This window comes from Oryctolagus cuniculus, chromosome 17, assembly GCF_051225735.1.
Source record: "Oryctolagus cuniculus isolate XC-2025 breed Fujian yellow rabbit chromosome 17, ASM5122573v1, whole genome shotgun sequence".
In the NCBI taxonomy this organism is placed as follows: domain Eukaryota; kingdom Metazoa; phylum Chordata; class Mammalia; order Lagomorpha; family Leporidae; genus Oryctolagus; species Oryctolagus cuniculus.
Window position 1 is genome coordinate 63,697,582 of NC_142883.1, and position 13,114 is coordinate 63,710,695.

The 13,114-nt window shown below is 54.8% G+C and overlaps 1 long non-coding RNA gene across 1 annotated transcript in view; it reads left to right on the forward strand.

Moving 5' to 3' along the window:
• Nucleotides 1–4,715: 4,715 nt before the first annotated feature.
• Nucleotides 4,716–13,114, forward strand: part of LOC103346281 (sodium- and chloride-dependent GABA transporter 1) — a 166,546-nt gene continuing 158,147 nt past the window's right edge. Inside the window, exons 1-4 of the long non-coding RNA XR_016223617.1 lie at nucleotides 4,716–5,896; nucleotides 7,147–7,222; nucleotides 9,510–9,563; nucleotides 10,924–10,985. This is a non-coding gene — a long non-coding RNA (sodium- and chloride-dependent GABA transporter 1). The remainder of the gene's footprint in view (nucleotides 5,897–7,146; nucleotides 7,223–9,509; nucleotides 9,564–10,923; nucleotides 10,986–13,114) is intronic.

The window sequence follows — 13,114 nt, forward strand, 5'->3', positions numbered from 1 at the left end:
TATTCGTGGATGCACCGCCTCTCCTTGCCCCGGTTTGAGTGATTGACTCGTCCTTCATCCAATAATACTAAGGATTCTCTAGCTTGACGGACATATGGGCGAATCAACACGCAAAGCCTCTCTTTCGGAGGCGGGCCAGAGGAGGAGCCGCTACGTAGCGCCTGACGGGGACTCCAGAGATCAAGCTCGCTCTCTGGCCAATCGGACGCCGCGGGGTGGGTGGGAGCTTCGCTGAGGTAGAGGCGAAGGCCAATCGGATGAGGGCTCTGTAGGCGTTGCCCAATTGAGACGTATCAAGGGGGCGTGGCCAAGGGCCCGGGGCTCGGCGTTCCTGAGCGTGGGGCGGGGGCGAGTGTCAGTCAGGTCGGGACCGCGGCTGGGGACGGCGGAGACCCGGGCGGGCAGACTGGACGCCCCGTCCGCCGCCGCGCTTTCCGTGCAAGATGGAGTTCCTCCTGGGGAATCCGTTCAGCACGCCGGTGGGACAGTGCCTCGGTAAGGCCCCGTGAGCGGGGAGCGCCGGGGTGGGCGACGGCGGCGGCTGTCGAGGCTGGTGCGGACCGCGCCGGCCGCTACCGGCTGAGGGTCCCCCGCCTCCAGCCCCGCAGCATCTGTTGGCGTCGCGCCTGGGCCGGGCAGCGGGGCCAGCTCACGAGACGGGTCCGGCATCCTGGTCGCCAGGCCTCCGCTGGGCAGCGGGATGCCCTGCCAGGAGGCGCCCCTGGGGCCCAGCTCGTACTCTTGCGAGACTTCCAGCGTCCCTAGCCATCCGGGCCGGCCCTCCCTGTCCCCTCGAGGTGGTGCTACGCTGAGCGCCCGCTTCCACCCTGCCAGCCTCGCGGCCCTGCCCCCCACCCCGCCAGGACCCGCTCACCCGGCCGTCCCGGACGCCTGTCCCTCCCCGTCAGTTCCAGCAGCCCTCAGACTGGGCGTCTCCCCAGAAAATGCCCCGGGTTGCAAGACTCGCTCTTGGCGAGGCGACTCAGCCGAGCTGTAGAGGGGGTCGTGGTGGGGCGGGATGCCGGGGGGTGGCGGGGCGCTGTAGGGGTGGGGTGCCCTGTGCAGCCGGCTCATGTTCCCTGCAAGATAGGCACTGCTGAGGTCTCCCCGTTTTTTTTTTTTTTTTTTTTTTTTAAGATTTATTTATTTGACAGGCACAGTTACAGACAGAGAGAGAGAGGAGAGAGAGATCCTTCATCTACTGGTTCACTTCCCAAATGGCCACAACAGCCAGCGCTGGGCCAGGCCAAAGCCAGGAGTCTGGACTCCATCCGGGTCTCCCACGTGGGTGGCAGGGGCCCAAGCGTGGGCGTGGGACTCGGCAGCCCTTAGGACACCGCTGGGCACCCACAAAATCTCTCGTGCTGGGGTGCCGGGGTTCGAGTCCCGGGAGCTCCTGGCTCCCGCTTCCTGCTAACAATGCACACCTGGGAAGGGGCGGGTGCCGGCTCAAGTGCTCGCGGCCCCACCGCCCACGCGGGAGACCTGGGCTTTTGAGGTTATCTCGAGAGCACACCAGTGGACCGACCTCTCTCCCCACTGTCCGCCCCGGGTCTCCTCTCCTCTCGTCTCAGGCGCCAGCTTCCAGGCTGGGTCCGCGTAGCAACAGCGTCCCCCGGTTGCTAGGGAACCTTAAGCGCCGCCCGCTCGGTCGCTAAGGGGAAGTTAAGAGGTAGACATCCTGGGTGAAAGTGGACGCATCACGTGATCAGTTCTTGGGGCGGGGAAATCCTACCACACCAACCAGGCTTAGAGCAAACAACCGTTTACCCAATCAGCACTTTTTGTGGGCGGGGATATTCGTGGATGCACCGCCTCTCCTTGCCCCGGTTTGAGTGATTGACTCGTCCTTCATCCAATAATACTAAGGATTCTCTAGCTTGACGGACATATGGGCGAATCAACACGCAAAGCCTCTCTTTCGGAGGCGGGCCAGAGGAGGAGCCGCTACGTAGCGCCTGACGGGGACTCCAGAGATCAAGCTCGCTCTCTGGCCAATCGGACGCCGCGGGGTGGGTGGGAGCTTCGCTGAGGTAGAGGCGAAGGCCAATCGGATGAGGGCTCTGTAGGCGTTGCCCAATTGAGACGTATCAAGGGGGCGTGGCCAAGGGCCCGGGGCTCGGCGTTCCTGAGCGTGGGGCGGGGGCGAGTGTCAGTCAGGTCGGGACCGCGGCTGGGGACGGCGGAGACCCGGGCGGGCAGACTGGACGCCCCGTCCGCCGCCGCGCTTTCCGTGCAAGATGGAGTTCCTCCTGGGGAATCCGTTCAGCACGCCGGTGGGACAGTGCCTCGGTAAGGCCCCGTGAGCGGGGAGCGCCGGGGTGGGCGACGGCGGCGGCTGTCGAGGCTGGTGCGGACCGCGCCGGCCGCTACCGGCTGAGGGTCCCCCGCCTCCAGCCCCGCAGCATCTGTTGGCGTCGCGCCTGGGCCGGGCAGCGGGGCCAGCTCACGAGACGGGTCCGGCATCCTGGTCGCCAGGCCTCCGCTGGGCAGCGGGATGCCCTGCCAGGAGGCGCCCCTGGGGCCCAGCTCGTACTCTTGCGAGACTTCCAGCGTCCCTAGCCATCCGGGCCGGCCCTCCCTGTCCCCTCGAGGTGGTGCTACGCTGAGCGCCCGCTTCCACCCTGCCAGCCTCGCGGCCCTGCCCCCCACCCCGCCAGGACCCGCTCACCCGGCCGTCCCGGACGCCTGTCCCTCCCCGTCAGTTCCAGCAGCCCTCAGACTGGGCGTCTCCCCAGAAAATGCCCCGGGTTGCAAGACTCGCTCTTGGCGAGGCGACTCAGCCGAGCTGTAGAGGGGGGTCGTGGTGGGGCGGGATGCCGGGGGGTGGCGGGGCGCTGTAGGGGTGGGGTGCCCTGTGCAGCCGGCTCATGTTCCCTGCAAGATAGGCACTGCTGAGGTCTCCCCGTTTGTTTTTTTTTTTTTTTTTTTTTTTTTAAGATTTATTTATTTGACAGGCACAGTTACAGACAGAGAGAGAGAGGAGAGAGAGATCCTTCATCTACTGGTTCACTTCCCAAATGGCCACAACAGCCAGCGCTGGGCCAGGCCAAAGCCAGGAGTCTGGACTCCATCCGGGTCTCCCACGTGGGTGGCAGGGGCCCAAGCGTGGGCGTGGGACTCGGCAGCCCTTAGGACACCGCTGGGCACCCACAAAATCTCTCGTGCTGGGGTGCCGGGGTTCGAGTCCCGGGAGCTCCTGGCTCCCGCTTCCTGCTAACAATGCACACCTGGGAAGGGGCGGGTGCCGGCTCAAGTGCTCGCGGCCCCACCGCCCACGCGGGAGACCTGGGCTTTTGAGGTTATCTCGAGAGCACACCAGTGGACCGACCTCTCTCCCCACTGTCCGCCCCGGGTCTCCTCTCCTCTCGTCTCAGGCGCCAGCTTCCAGGCTGGGTCCGCGTAGCAACAGCGTCCCCCGGTTGCTAGGGAACCTTAAGCGCCGCCCGCTCGGTCGCTAAGGGGAAGTTAAGAGGTAGACATCCTGGGTGAAAGTGGACGCATCACGTGATCAGTTCTTGGGGCGGGGAAATCCTACCACACCAACCAGGCTTAGAGCAAACAACCGTTTACCCAATCAGCACTTTTTGTGGGCGGGGATATTCGTGGATGCACCGCCTCTCCTTGCCCCGGTTTGAGTGATTGACTCGTCCTTCATCCAATAATACTAAGGATTCTCTAGCTTGACGGACATATGGGCGAATCAACACGCAAAGCCTCTCTTTCGGAGGCGGGCCAGAGGAGGAGCCGCTACGTAGCGCCTGACGGGGACTCCAGAGATCAAGCTCGCTCTCTGGCCAATCGGACGCCGCGGGGTGGGTGGGAGCTTCGCTGAGGTAGAGGCGAAGGCCAATCGGATGAGGGCTCTGTAGGCGTTGCCCAATTGAGACGTATCAAGGGGGCGTGGCCAAGGGCCCGGGGCTCGGCGTTCCTGAGCGTGGGGCGGGGGCGAGTGTCAGTCAGGTCGGGACCGCGGCTGGGGACGGCGGAGACCCGGGCGGGCAGACTGGACGCCCCGTCCGCCGCCGCGCTTTCCGTGCAAGATGGAGTTCCTCCTGGGGAATCCGTTCAGCACGCCGGTGGGACAGTGCCTCGGTAAGGCCCCGTGAGCGGGGAGCGCCGGGGTGGGCGACGGCGGCGGCTGTCGAGGCTGGTGCGGACCGCGCCGGCCGCTACCGGCTGAGGGTCCCCCGCCTCCAGCCCCGCAGCATCTGTTGGCGTCGCGCCTGGGCCGGGCAGCGGGGCCAGCTCACGAGACGGGTCCGGCATCCTGGTCGCCAGGCCTCCGCTGGGCAGCGGGATGCCCTGCCAGGAGGCGCCCCTGGGGCCCAGCTCGTACTCTTGCGAGACTTCCAGCGTCCCTAGCCATCCGGGCCGGCCCTCCCTGTCCCCTCGAGGTGGTGCTACGCTGAGCGCCCGCTTCCACCCTGCCAGCCTCGCGGCCCTGCCCCCCACCCCGCCAGGACCCGCTCACCCGGCCGTCCCGGACGCCTGTCCCTCCCCGTCAGTTCCAGCAGCCCTCAGACTGGGCGTCTCCCCAGAAAATGCCCCGGGTTGCAAGACTCGCTCTTGGCGAGGCGACTCAGCCGAGCTGTAGAGGGGGGTCGTGGTGGGGCGGGATGCCGGGGGGTGGCGGGGCGCTGTAGGGGTGGGGTGCCCTGTGCAGCCGGCTCATGTTCCCTGCAAGATAGGCACTGCTGAGGTCTCCCCGTTTGTTTTTTTTTTTTTTTTTTTTTTTAAGATTTATTTATTTGACAGGCACAGTTACAGACAGAGAGAGAGAGGAGAGAGAGATCCTTCATCTACTGGTTCACTTCCCAAATGGCCACAACAGCCAGCGCTGGGCCAGGCCAAAGCCAGGAGTCTGGACTCCATCCGGGTCTCCCACGTGGGTGGCAGGGGCCCAAGCGTGGGCGTGGGACTCGGCAGCCCTTAGGACACCGCTGGGCACCCACAAAATCTCTCGTGCTGGGGTGCCGGGGTTCGAGTCCCGGGAGCTCCTGGCTCCCGCTTCCTGCTAACAATGCACACCTGGGAAGGGGCGGGTGCCGGCTCAAGTGCTCGCGGCCCCACCGCCCACGCGGGAGACCTGGGCTTTTGAGGTTATCTCGAGAGCACACCAGTGGACCGACCTCTCTCCCCACTGTCCGCCCCGGGTCTCCTCTCCTCTCGTCTCAGGCGCCAGCTTCCAGGCTGGGTCCGCGTAGCAACAGCGTCCCCCGGTTGCTAGGGAACCTTAAGCGCCGCCCGCTCGGTCGCTAAGGGGAAGTTAAGAGGTAGACATCCTGGGTGAAAGTGGACGCATCACGTGATCAGTTCTTGGGGCGGGGAAATCCTACCACACCAACCAGGCTTAGAGCAAACAACCGTTTACCCAATCAGCACTTTTTGTGGGCGGGGATATTCGTGGATGCACCGCCTCTCCTTGCCCCGGTTTGAGTGATTGACTCGTCCTTCATCCAATAATACTAAGGATTCTCTAGCTTGACGGACATATGGGCGAATCAACACGCAAAGCCTCTCTTTCGGAGGCGGGCCAGAGGAGGAGCCGCTACGTAGCGCCTGACGGGGACTCCAGAGATCAAGCTCGCTCTCTGGCCAATCGGACGCCGCGGGGTGGGTGGGAGCTTCGCTGAGGTAGAGGCGAAGGCCAATCGGATGAGGGCTCTGTAGGCGTTGCCCAATTGAGACGTATCAAGGGGGCGTGGCCAAGGGCCCGGGGCTCGGCGTTCCTGAGCGTGGGGCGGGGGCGAGTGTCAGTCAGGTCGGGACCGCGGCTGGGGACGGCGGAGACCCGGGCGGGCAGACTGGACGCCCCGTCCGCCGCCGCGCTTTCCGTGCAAGATGGAGTTCCTCCTGGGGAATCCGTTCAGCACGCCGGTGGGACAGTGCCTCGGTAAGGCCCCGTGAGCGGGGAGCGCCGGGGTGGGCGACGGCGGCGGCTGTCGAGGCTGGTGCGGACCGCGCCGGCCGCTACCGGCTGAGGGTCCCCCGCCTCCAGCCCCGCAGCATCTGTTGGCGTCGCGCCTGGGCCGGGCAGCGGGGCCAGCTCACGAGACGGGTCCGGCATCCTGGTCGCCAGGCCTCCGCTGGGCAGCGGGATGCCCTGCCAGGAGGCGCCCCTGGGGCCCAGCTCGTACTCTTGCGAGACTTCCAGCGTCCCTAGCCATCCGGGCCGGCCCTCCCTGTCCCCTCGAGGTGGTGCTACGCTGAGCGCCCGCTTCCACCCTGCCAGCCTCGCGGCCCTGCCCCCCACCCCGCCAGGACCCGCTCACCCGGCCGTCCCGGACGCCTGTCCCTCCCCGTCAGTTCCAGCAGCCCTCAGACTGGGCGTCTCCCCAGAAAATGCCCCGGGTTGCAAGACTCGCTCTTGGCGAGGCGACTCAGCCGAGCTGTAGAGGGGGTCGTGGTGGGGCGGGATGCCGGGGGGTGGCGGGGCGCCCTCTTCCACCCTGCCAGCCTCGGGGAGAGAGAGAGAGAGAGAAAGGGAGAGAGCATTGTGTGTTCAGCATAGTATTGGGCATTACGTTGACTCCAGAGGAGTAGAATAGAAGTCCTCTCCCTGCGGCTGAGTGCTGAACGTTTATTTTGTGCAAGCGTGGGTCAGCCTCAGTGAGAACTCACCCCTGCTTACTCACTTCTTTCCCCTCCTCACTAAACTGAGAAGGCCCCCGAGAAGTAGTGATGACATTTAGAATTACCAGGTTGGTGCTAGCAAAACACTTGTTAATTGCTGTCATTAAAGAGCAGATTGGTGACTGTTAGACATGCTAGCATGTCATTTCTTTCTGTAGTGGTGTCTTATTACCCCCAGCCACAGGAAAGTTTGAAGATTTCTGTATATTTTTGATTACTTCATTGATGAATGAATTGGAGTGTCTCCAATTTTCATCCTATTAAATAATTATTTTAATAACAAATAATATTTTTGAGATTGCAGATCTTAATACTAATATACCTATGTAAAAATGAATTTTGGTGGACTACACATCTGAATATTAATAAAAATAAGACTTGTATATACATGATTTTCAATTAGAGGACAATGATATATCCATCTCTTAGAGTTACTAATTATTACATGCATAATAATAGCAAGCTTTTTCCACGATCACTAGACTTAATGTATACTTTTTTCCTTTTTAGTCACGATATCATTGGAGAATTTACAACAAACTACCGGGAACATTCTAGAGGGCAGTCCTAATTCAATGTATACGAGGTGAGAAGCATTTTATTTTAATCACTTTCAGTAACTCTATGTCTTAAAAATATGGATTTTGCAAAGGATAAGGATAAGTGCCACAGGTTAACTTAGCAACAATATATGATTTTAAGAATATTTAAATTCCTTTAGCCAACTTGTTTCTTAGACTAAATGATATTATTTCTCTTCAAGTCCCAAGGCCTTTTAAATCTGGAGTGATCTTGAATTTTTGCATGTGAAACTTTAAAAATTAAGTATGGATATGTTAATTTTTTAAGCTTCATCTTTTATATTTTGTCTTCCTACCAACTTGCCCACCAAAACTTCCCTAATAAGAAAAGAGAATGTGCTTCAGTTGTGATCAGTGGCACTGCACAGTGGCCTGTGATCTGCAGAGTGCCTTCGCTCTCTTTCACGTGCAAACTAGAGGGAGTGACAAGGCCATGCACAGTCAATAAGAAATCATGCTGGGGCCTGCAGTGTGGCCCTGGATTGAGCTGCTGCTTGTGACACCTCTGGCGCCCTTATTTGGAATGCCAGTGAAGTCCCTGCTGATCTTCTGATCCACTTCCCTGCTAATGGGCCTGGAATGCAGTAGAGGATGGCTCAAGTACTTGGGCCCACTTCCCATATGGGAGACCAGGATGGAGTTCCTGGCTCCTGGCTTAGGGGACGAACTAGTGAAGAGATCTCTTTTTCCGTCTCTTCCTCACTTTGTATGTCTCTGCCTTTGAAATAAATAAATCTTAAAAAAATCCATTTATTAAAGCAAGTCCACAGTAGTTACTTCTGCCTTAAAGCACTCCACTAGTTGATCAGCAAGCATGTGTTGGGACACCTGGCGTAGTTTAGCACTGTTCATCCTTGAGCTGTGGTATTGCTGTGTTCCTATAATTTAATACTTGTGGGGGTCAAAGGAAAATATTATTATTAGTGTTTCGTCAAGAATAATAACCTTTCTCTGCCGAGTGGACATTAAAATTGGCCTCTTTTAAGTTAAAAGTGAAGGAGTCTCCTTCACCTACCACCTTCTTACTGCACTAAGTATTCCACACACTAATTTGTACACTTGTAAAAATTACTAAATGTCTTCCATAGTCCATATTTTGTGTATCCCTCTGGGGATACAAAGATGACTAGAAAATGTCAGTGTGTAATGGGAGAGGCAGACATATGAAGTACAGCTGACATAGGCCCTCTGTAGTGGTGGTCCTAATCCAGTTTAATCTGTTTTCTGACTTCTCCTTGGGAGCCAGGCTTCCTGGCACTGCTTTATCCAGTGCCTCGTTACCTCTTCATAGGTAGTTAGAAATAGAATCCTGACTGTTGTCTCCAGTTTCTCTGCGTGGATCTCTGTGCTGTCGACTGAGTAGACTGTGCTCTGGTTGAAACCTCAGTTGAAGAGCGTCCCAACCCTGCGCACTGATATTTAGGATCTCCTCAACATGGCTCCCGCTCACTATTTCAGACTCATTTTGAATCTGTTTGTCTGTGACCTCTGTTTCAGTCAAACCCTTTCTAGACTGCTGTCTTTGTTCATTTCATTTTTATTGGAACCCTGGTTTACGTTAATAAATTCTGGCTCAAATAGTACTTACTCATAAAGTCTTTCATCTTTCTTTCCCGGTCAAGTGCTGTCCCCATGCTGTGGGTTGAGAAGAGCTGGCAGAGCCTCTTAAGGCACTACTGTATTTTATTAATCCTGTGAGATTGACAGGTGGCACTCTTCTTTCTTGTTCTTTGGTGCCTTCAGTTTTGTTCAAATGTAGGAGTGCATTGATACTGCATTGATACTTCTTCACGAAACCAATGGTCAAAAAAATCAGTCTTGTGTCAATAAAATAGACTACCTACTAGGTAGTATGGGCATTCCGTGGAAATTACTAACATGATGAAGCAATTGATAGGTTGGTAAACCTCTTAGATATTCACATGTTGGGTGATCTGTTGTATTAGGGTATTTAATTCTAACAAGCTACATTTCTTAGATATGCGTCACTTTAAATTTTCTAGAAAGTAATAATAATTATTGTGGGCCTTGGATGTTAACAACCTGTTCCCAAGAAGCAGATGGTAAAAGATACTCAGTGCATCAGGTGAGTGAGGAGAGTACCTCTGACAAACGAAGCTCTCTTTCCCGAGTCTCCCCAGCAAGTGTGCAGAGAAGCAGTGCCCAGATAACTGGCCAGGAGTCCTCAAAGCATTTGTAAAGCAATACCTGCACCAGACGCCAAGGCAGCCGATTAAACTACCGTCTTCAAAATTACCTAACGGGTTTGAATTGTTTCATCTGTTTTTTTAGGTGGTGAATCCCAAAAAGAAAGGAAAAAAGAAAAAGTATACGAATTCTGGAACAGTAAGTCAATTTTTGTGTTACCCATTAAACATTAAAATTAATGAATAAAGCCCAAGTGGACATTTTAAATCAGGCTGGAAACAAGTAAGACTGGGGCTTTGTTTCACGTAGGATTGCACTGTGAACATGACACAGGAGTCGCCTGCCTAGGGAGTGATCACAGGGGAGCACACCCGCTGGGGCTGGTGGCCTGGCTTCCTGCAGGTCCTCCTGTGGGCTGAGTTCCTGGAGGGAAGCTCGTGTGTTCTTCATTGGAGTCAGAGTACAGAGAATCAGGCAGACATGGAAAAGTTCAAGTCATATTTAGAAAGACCTGGGGCCGGCGCCATGGCTCACTTGGATAATGCTCTGCCTGTGGTGCAGGCATCCCATATGGGCACCAGGTTCTAGTTCTGGTTGCTCCTCTTCCAGTCCAGCTCTCTGCTGTGGCCTGGGAGGGCAGTGGAGGATGGCCCAAGTACTTGGGCCCTGCACCACATGGGAGACCAGGAAGAAGCACCTGACTCCTGGCTTCAGATCAGCGTACCTCCGGCTGTTGCTGCCATTGTGGTGGGGGGTGAACAACGGAAGGAAGACCTTTTTCTCTGTCTCTCTCTCTCTAACTGTCTAACTCTATCTGTCAAATAAAATTTTTTAAAAAACGGTAGAAAGACTATACCCTTAATGTCGCCCTTAACTGTTAAGTAGATTTATTTTACGGGGTGTGAAGGTGCTCGTTGATAATGCATTAAACGTTACAACTGTGGGAATGGACGCTGTGCTAAATCAGTGCAGTAGGGTGCAAAGATGAATGTATCTGAAAATTGTGTTAAAAAAAAAAGAAATCTTCTTATTGAGTAAAAAAATACTGAAATTTTCCCCCTGAGATTAACTTTCCTTTGGAGAGGCAAAATCTGAGTTTTCTCTGCGTTCCTGTGTAAGGATTCCTGAGAGGCAGGACACCCGCAGGGAAGATGATCGTGCACAGAGCCGAGTCAGAAGCGCCGGGCCCCTCCCTCTGCAGGGTGGCTCACTGACTCTGGGTTTTCAGTTTGAACCATTTTCCAGCGCCCTTTCATCTCCCCTTTGATCTAAAATCAGAAGGAGCACAGTGTCCTCTTAGACAATTTTCAAGCTGTTCTTCAAAGAGAGAAAACTGGTCATAGAAAGGAGTTAATTTTTTCTTCTTTTCTGGTCCAGTCTCTTCTGCTAATTTTCAACGTAAGAGCAGTCAGTCCTAGCAGATTTTAATAAACTATCATATATTTAGTGCTTTTTCCAAACGCTAGGAAGTAGGGTTTTCTCTGTGTCCTTTAGGGGAAAAATGTCCTTCGGGGTTACAGTTAGTTCTGCTAGAGCTAATTCTGGCTTTCTTTTCCAGGTAACGTTACGCTCCTTCTTGGTAGAAACAGAAGTTTCTTTCCTTGACTACATCAAGGGAGGGTAAGTAATGCTGTGAGATTGTTCGTTGCTTAGGCATTCCTGACGGTGTGTGGCAGGTGCTCCCACGCGGAGCCCAGCCACTGAGCTGAGCTCGCAATGCTGCACCTCTCGCTCTTCTGTTTTAGACTGTGTACATCCCACTGCTGTCATTTGTGGGACAAGCTGCATCTCTAACCAAGAGAAGGGACTTCGTTGTACCATTAATGGTCGTAGGTGGAGCTGTTACGTATACTTTCTTGAGTGTTTTTATTTGCCCAACCTGCAGAACCTTGTGTTATCTTTAAAGGGGGTGAAGTCTGGAGGGCCTAATAGAATGTGGGTGCTGACTGTAGAATGTGAACGGAATGCAGCATATCACAGGGTGACCTGCAGGAGTGGGGGCAATGGTCACTTGCTGTCCCCCAGGCTTCTGGGCAGGAATGCATTTCAGGAACAGACACTGTGGCCATTCTCAGCACCTTCCAGGACCTATCCTGTGCCGGTAATGCGTTGTGCATTCTTGCACTCAGGCCAACAGGGAGATCTTCCCAGTTTTGTTTCTGTTTTTAATCGGGTTGGTCCTGTGTTAACCTAAGCAAGCACAGGTGGAGACGGAGAATAGGGTTCCTTGTTCCACAGGATCAAACGTCCACTTTCCCCTGTATTTACTACACACAGAAACATTGAGAGGAAGGTGGAGTGTGTGGGGGGAGTTGATGGGGAGTGATAGTTGGAGGCATCACCAGGTAAACCACTTCCGAATGACAGTTCAGCGGATGGTTTCCCAGGCCGCCTCCCTGAGGCATCACCATCAGGCTGAGGAGAGCACCGGGAAGGAGGGGCCAGGAGACCCAGGCCAGTGTCACAGAGGACACAGCTTGGCCTTTCTCGCTCTAATGAGATAAAACAAAGGAACAAATACCAGTACCTGCCTAAACAGGAAGTCCTTGGGCAAGGGAGGGCTTTCGATGGTTTGTGGGCAAATGAAAGGAAAAGATAAGCTTACTTGGGTGCGAGACGCCTTGGGAGTCCATGCACCGTTTTGTTCATAATATGCATCTTCATAAGCTTTTTGGACACCCCTTCCTGTGTGGGTATCTTGAACCCCACTCTGAAGCCTCAGGTGGCATCCATAAAGTTAGAGAAGTACTAACTAGAAAAAGGAGTTTGCCAACTCTCCTTCATCCTCCAGCATCTGCATATTTTTAATCTTTAGAAGATAGGGAAATCAAGAGTTGATTTTGTTATACAAATAGATCTTTTTTTTTCTTGTGTCAAAGGCTTAGTAGCCGTAGGAGACAGTTGAAGAGAAGGAAAGGAGGACTATGGATAACCCCAGGCACATGCTTTGTATGCTGAAGGGAGAGGCTCCATGATGAGGCTGTGGTTTGCATGTCAGAGCAACCAAGTCTGAAAGGCTAAGAACGCCCTTCACAATTTGTTCTTTCTTGTCCCTTGTGAGCATGTGAGAGGCATGCGTCTATTAAGAAATTTTCCGTGCGTTTGGTCAGCAGTGTGGAACGAGTTGTAGTTTATTGAGTCTATCAGTAATAGTCGCTTGACTGTGTTACCCCTGAAATCACTGTGAGTTGATCATGTTCCTCTTTTGGAAATCCTTTGTGTTAACCTGGGCATGTGGGCTTCTGCAGTGCAAGAACGGTGGTGACCTTAACGAATCTTGTCGTCATACATCTCCACTGCTGTCGACCTCGAGGTTCCTGCTCTCGGCTTGCACGCTTCTTCCTCCCAGTGCTGCCTGTGCTGGCGGGAATGCGAATACCTTTTCTGTTACAAGTCAGTGTGTAAGCAGAGCCCCAGCTTAGGAAGTACCCTTTGTTCAAATCTGACTTTGAGAATTTTATAAGAACCTATTTAAAAAAATATTTATTTGGGGCAGGCACTGTGGCGCAGCAGATTAACGCACTGGCCTGAAGCACTGGCATCCCACATGGGCACCAGTTCAAGACCCGGCTGTTCCACTTCCCATCCAGCTCTTTGCTGTGGCCTGGGAATGCAGTGGAAGATGGCCCAAGTCTTTGAGCTCCTGCACCCCTGTGGGAGACCCGGAAGAAGCTCCTGGCTTCAGATTGGCACAGCTCTGGCTGTTGGAGCCGATTGGGGAGTGAACCATCGGATGGAAGACCTCTCTC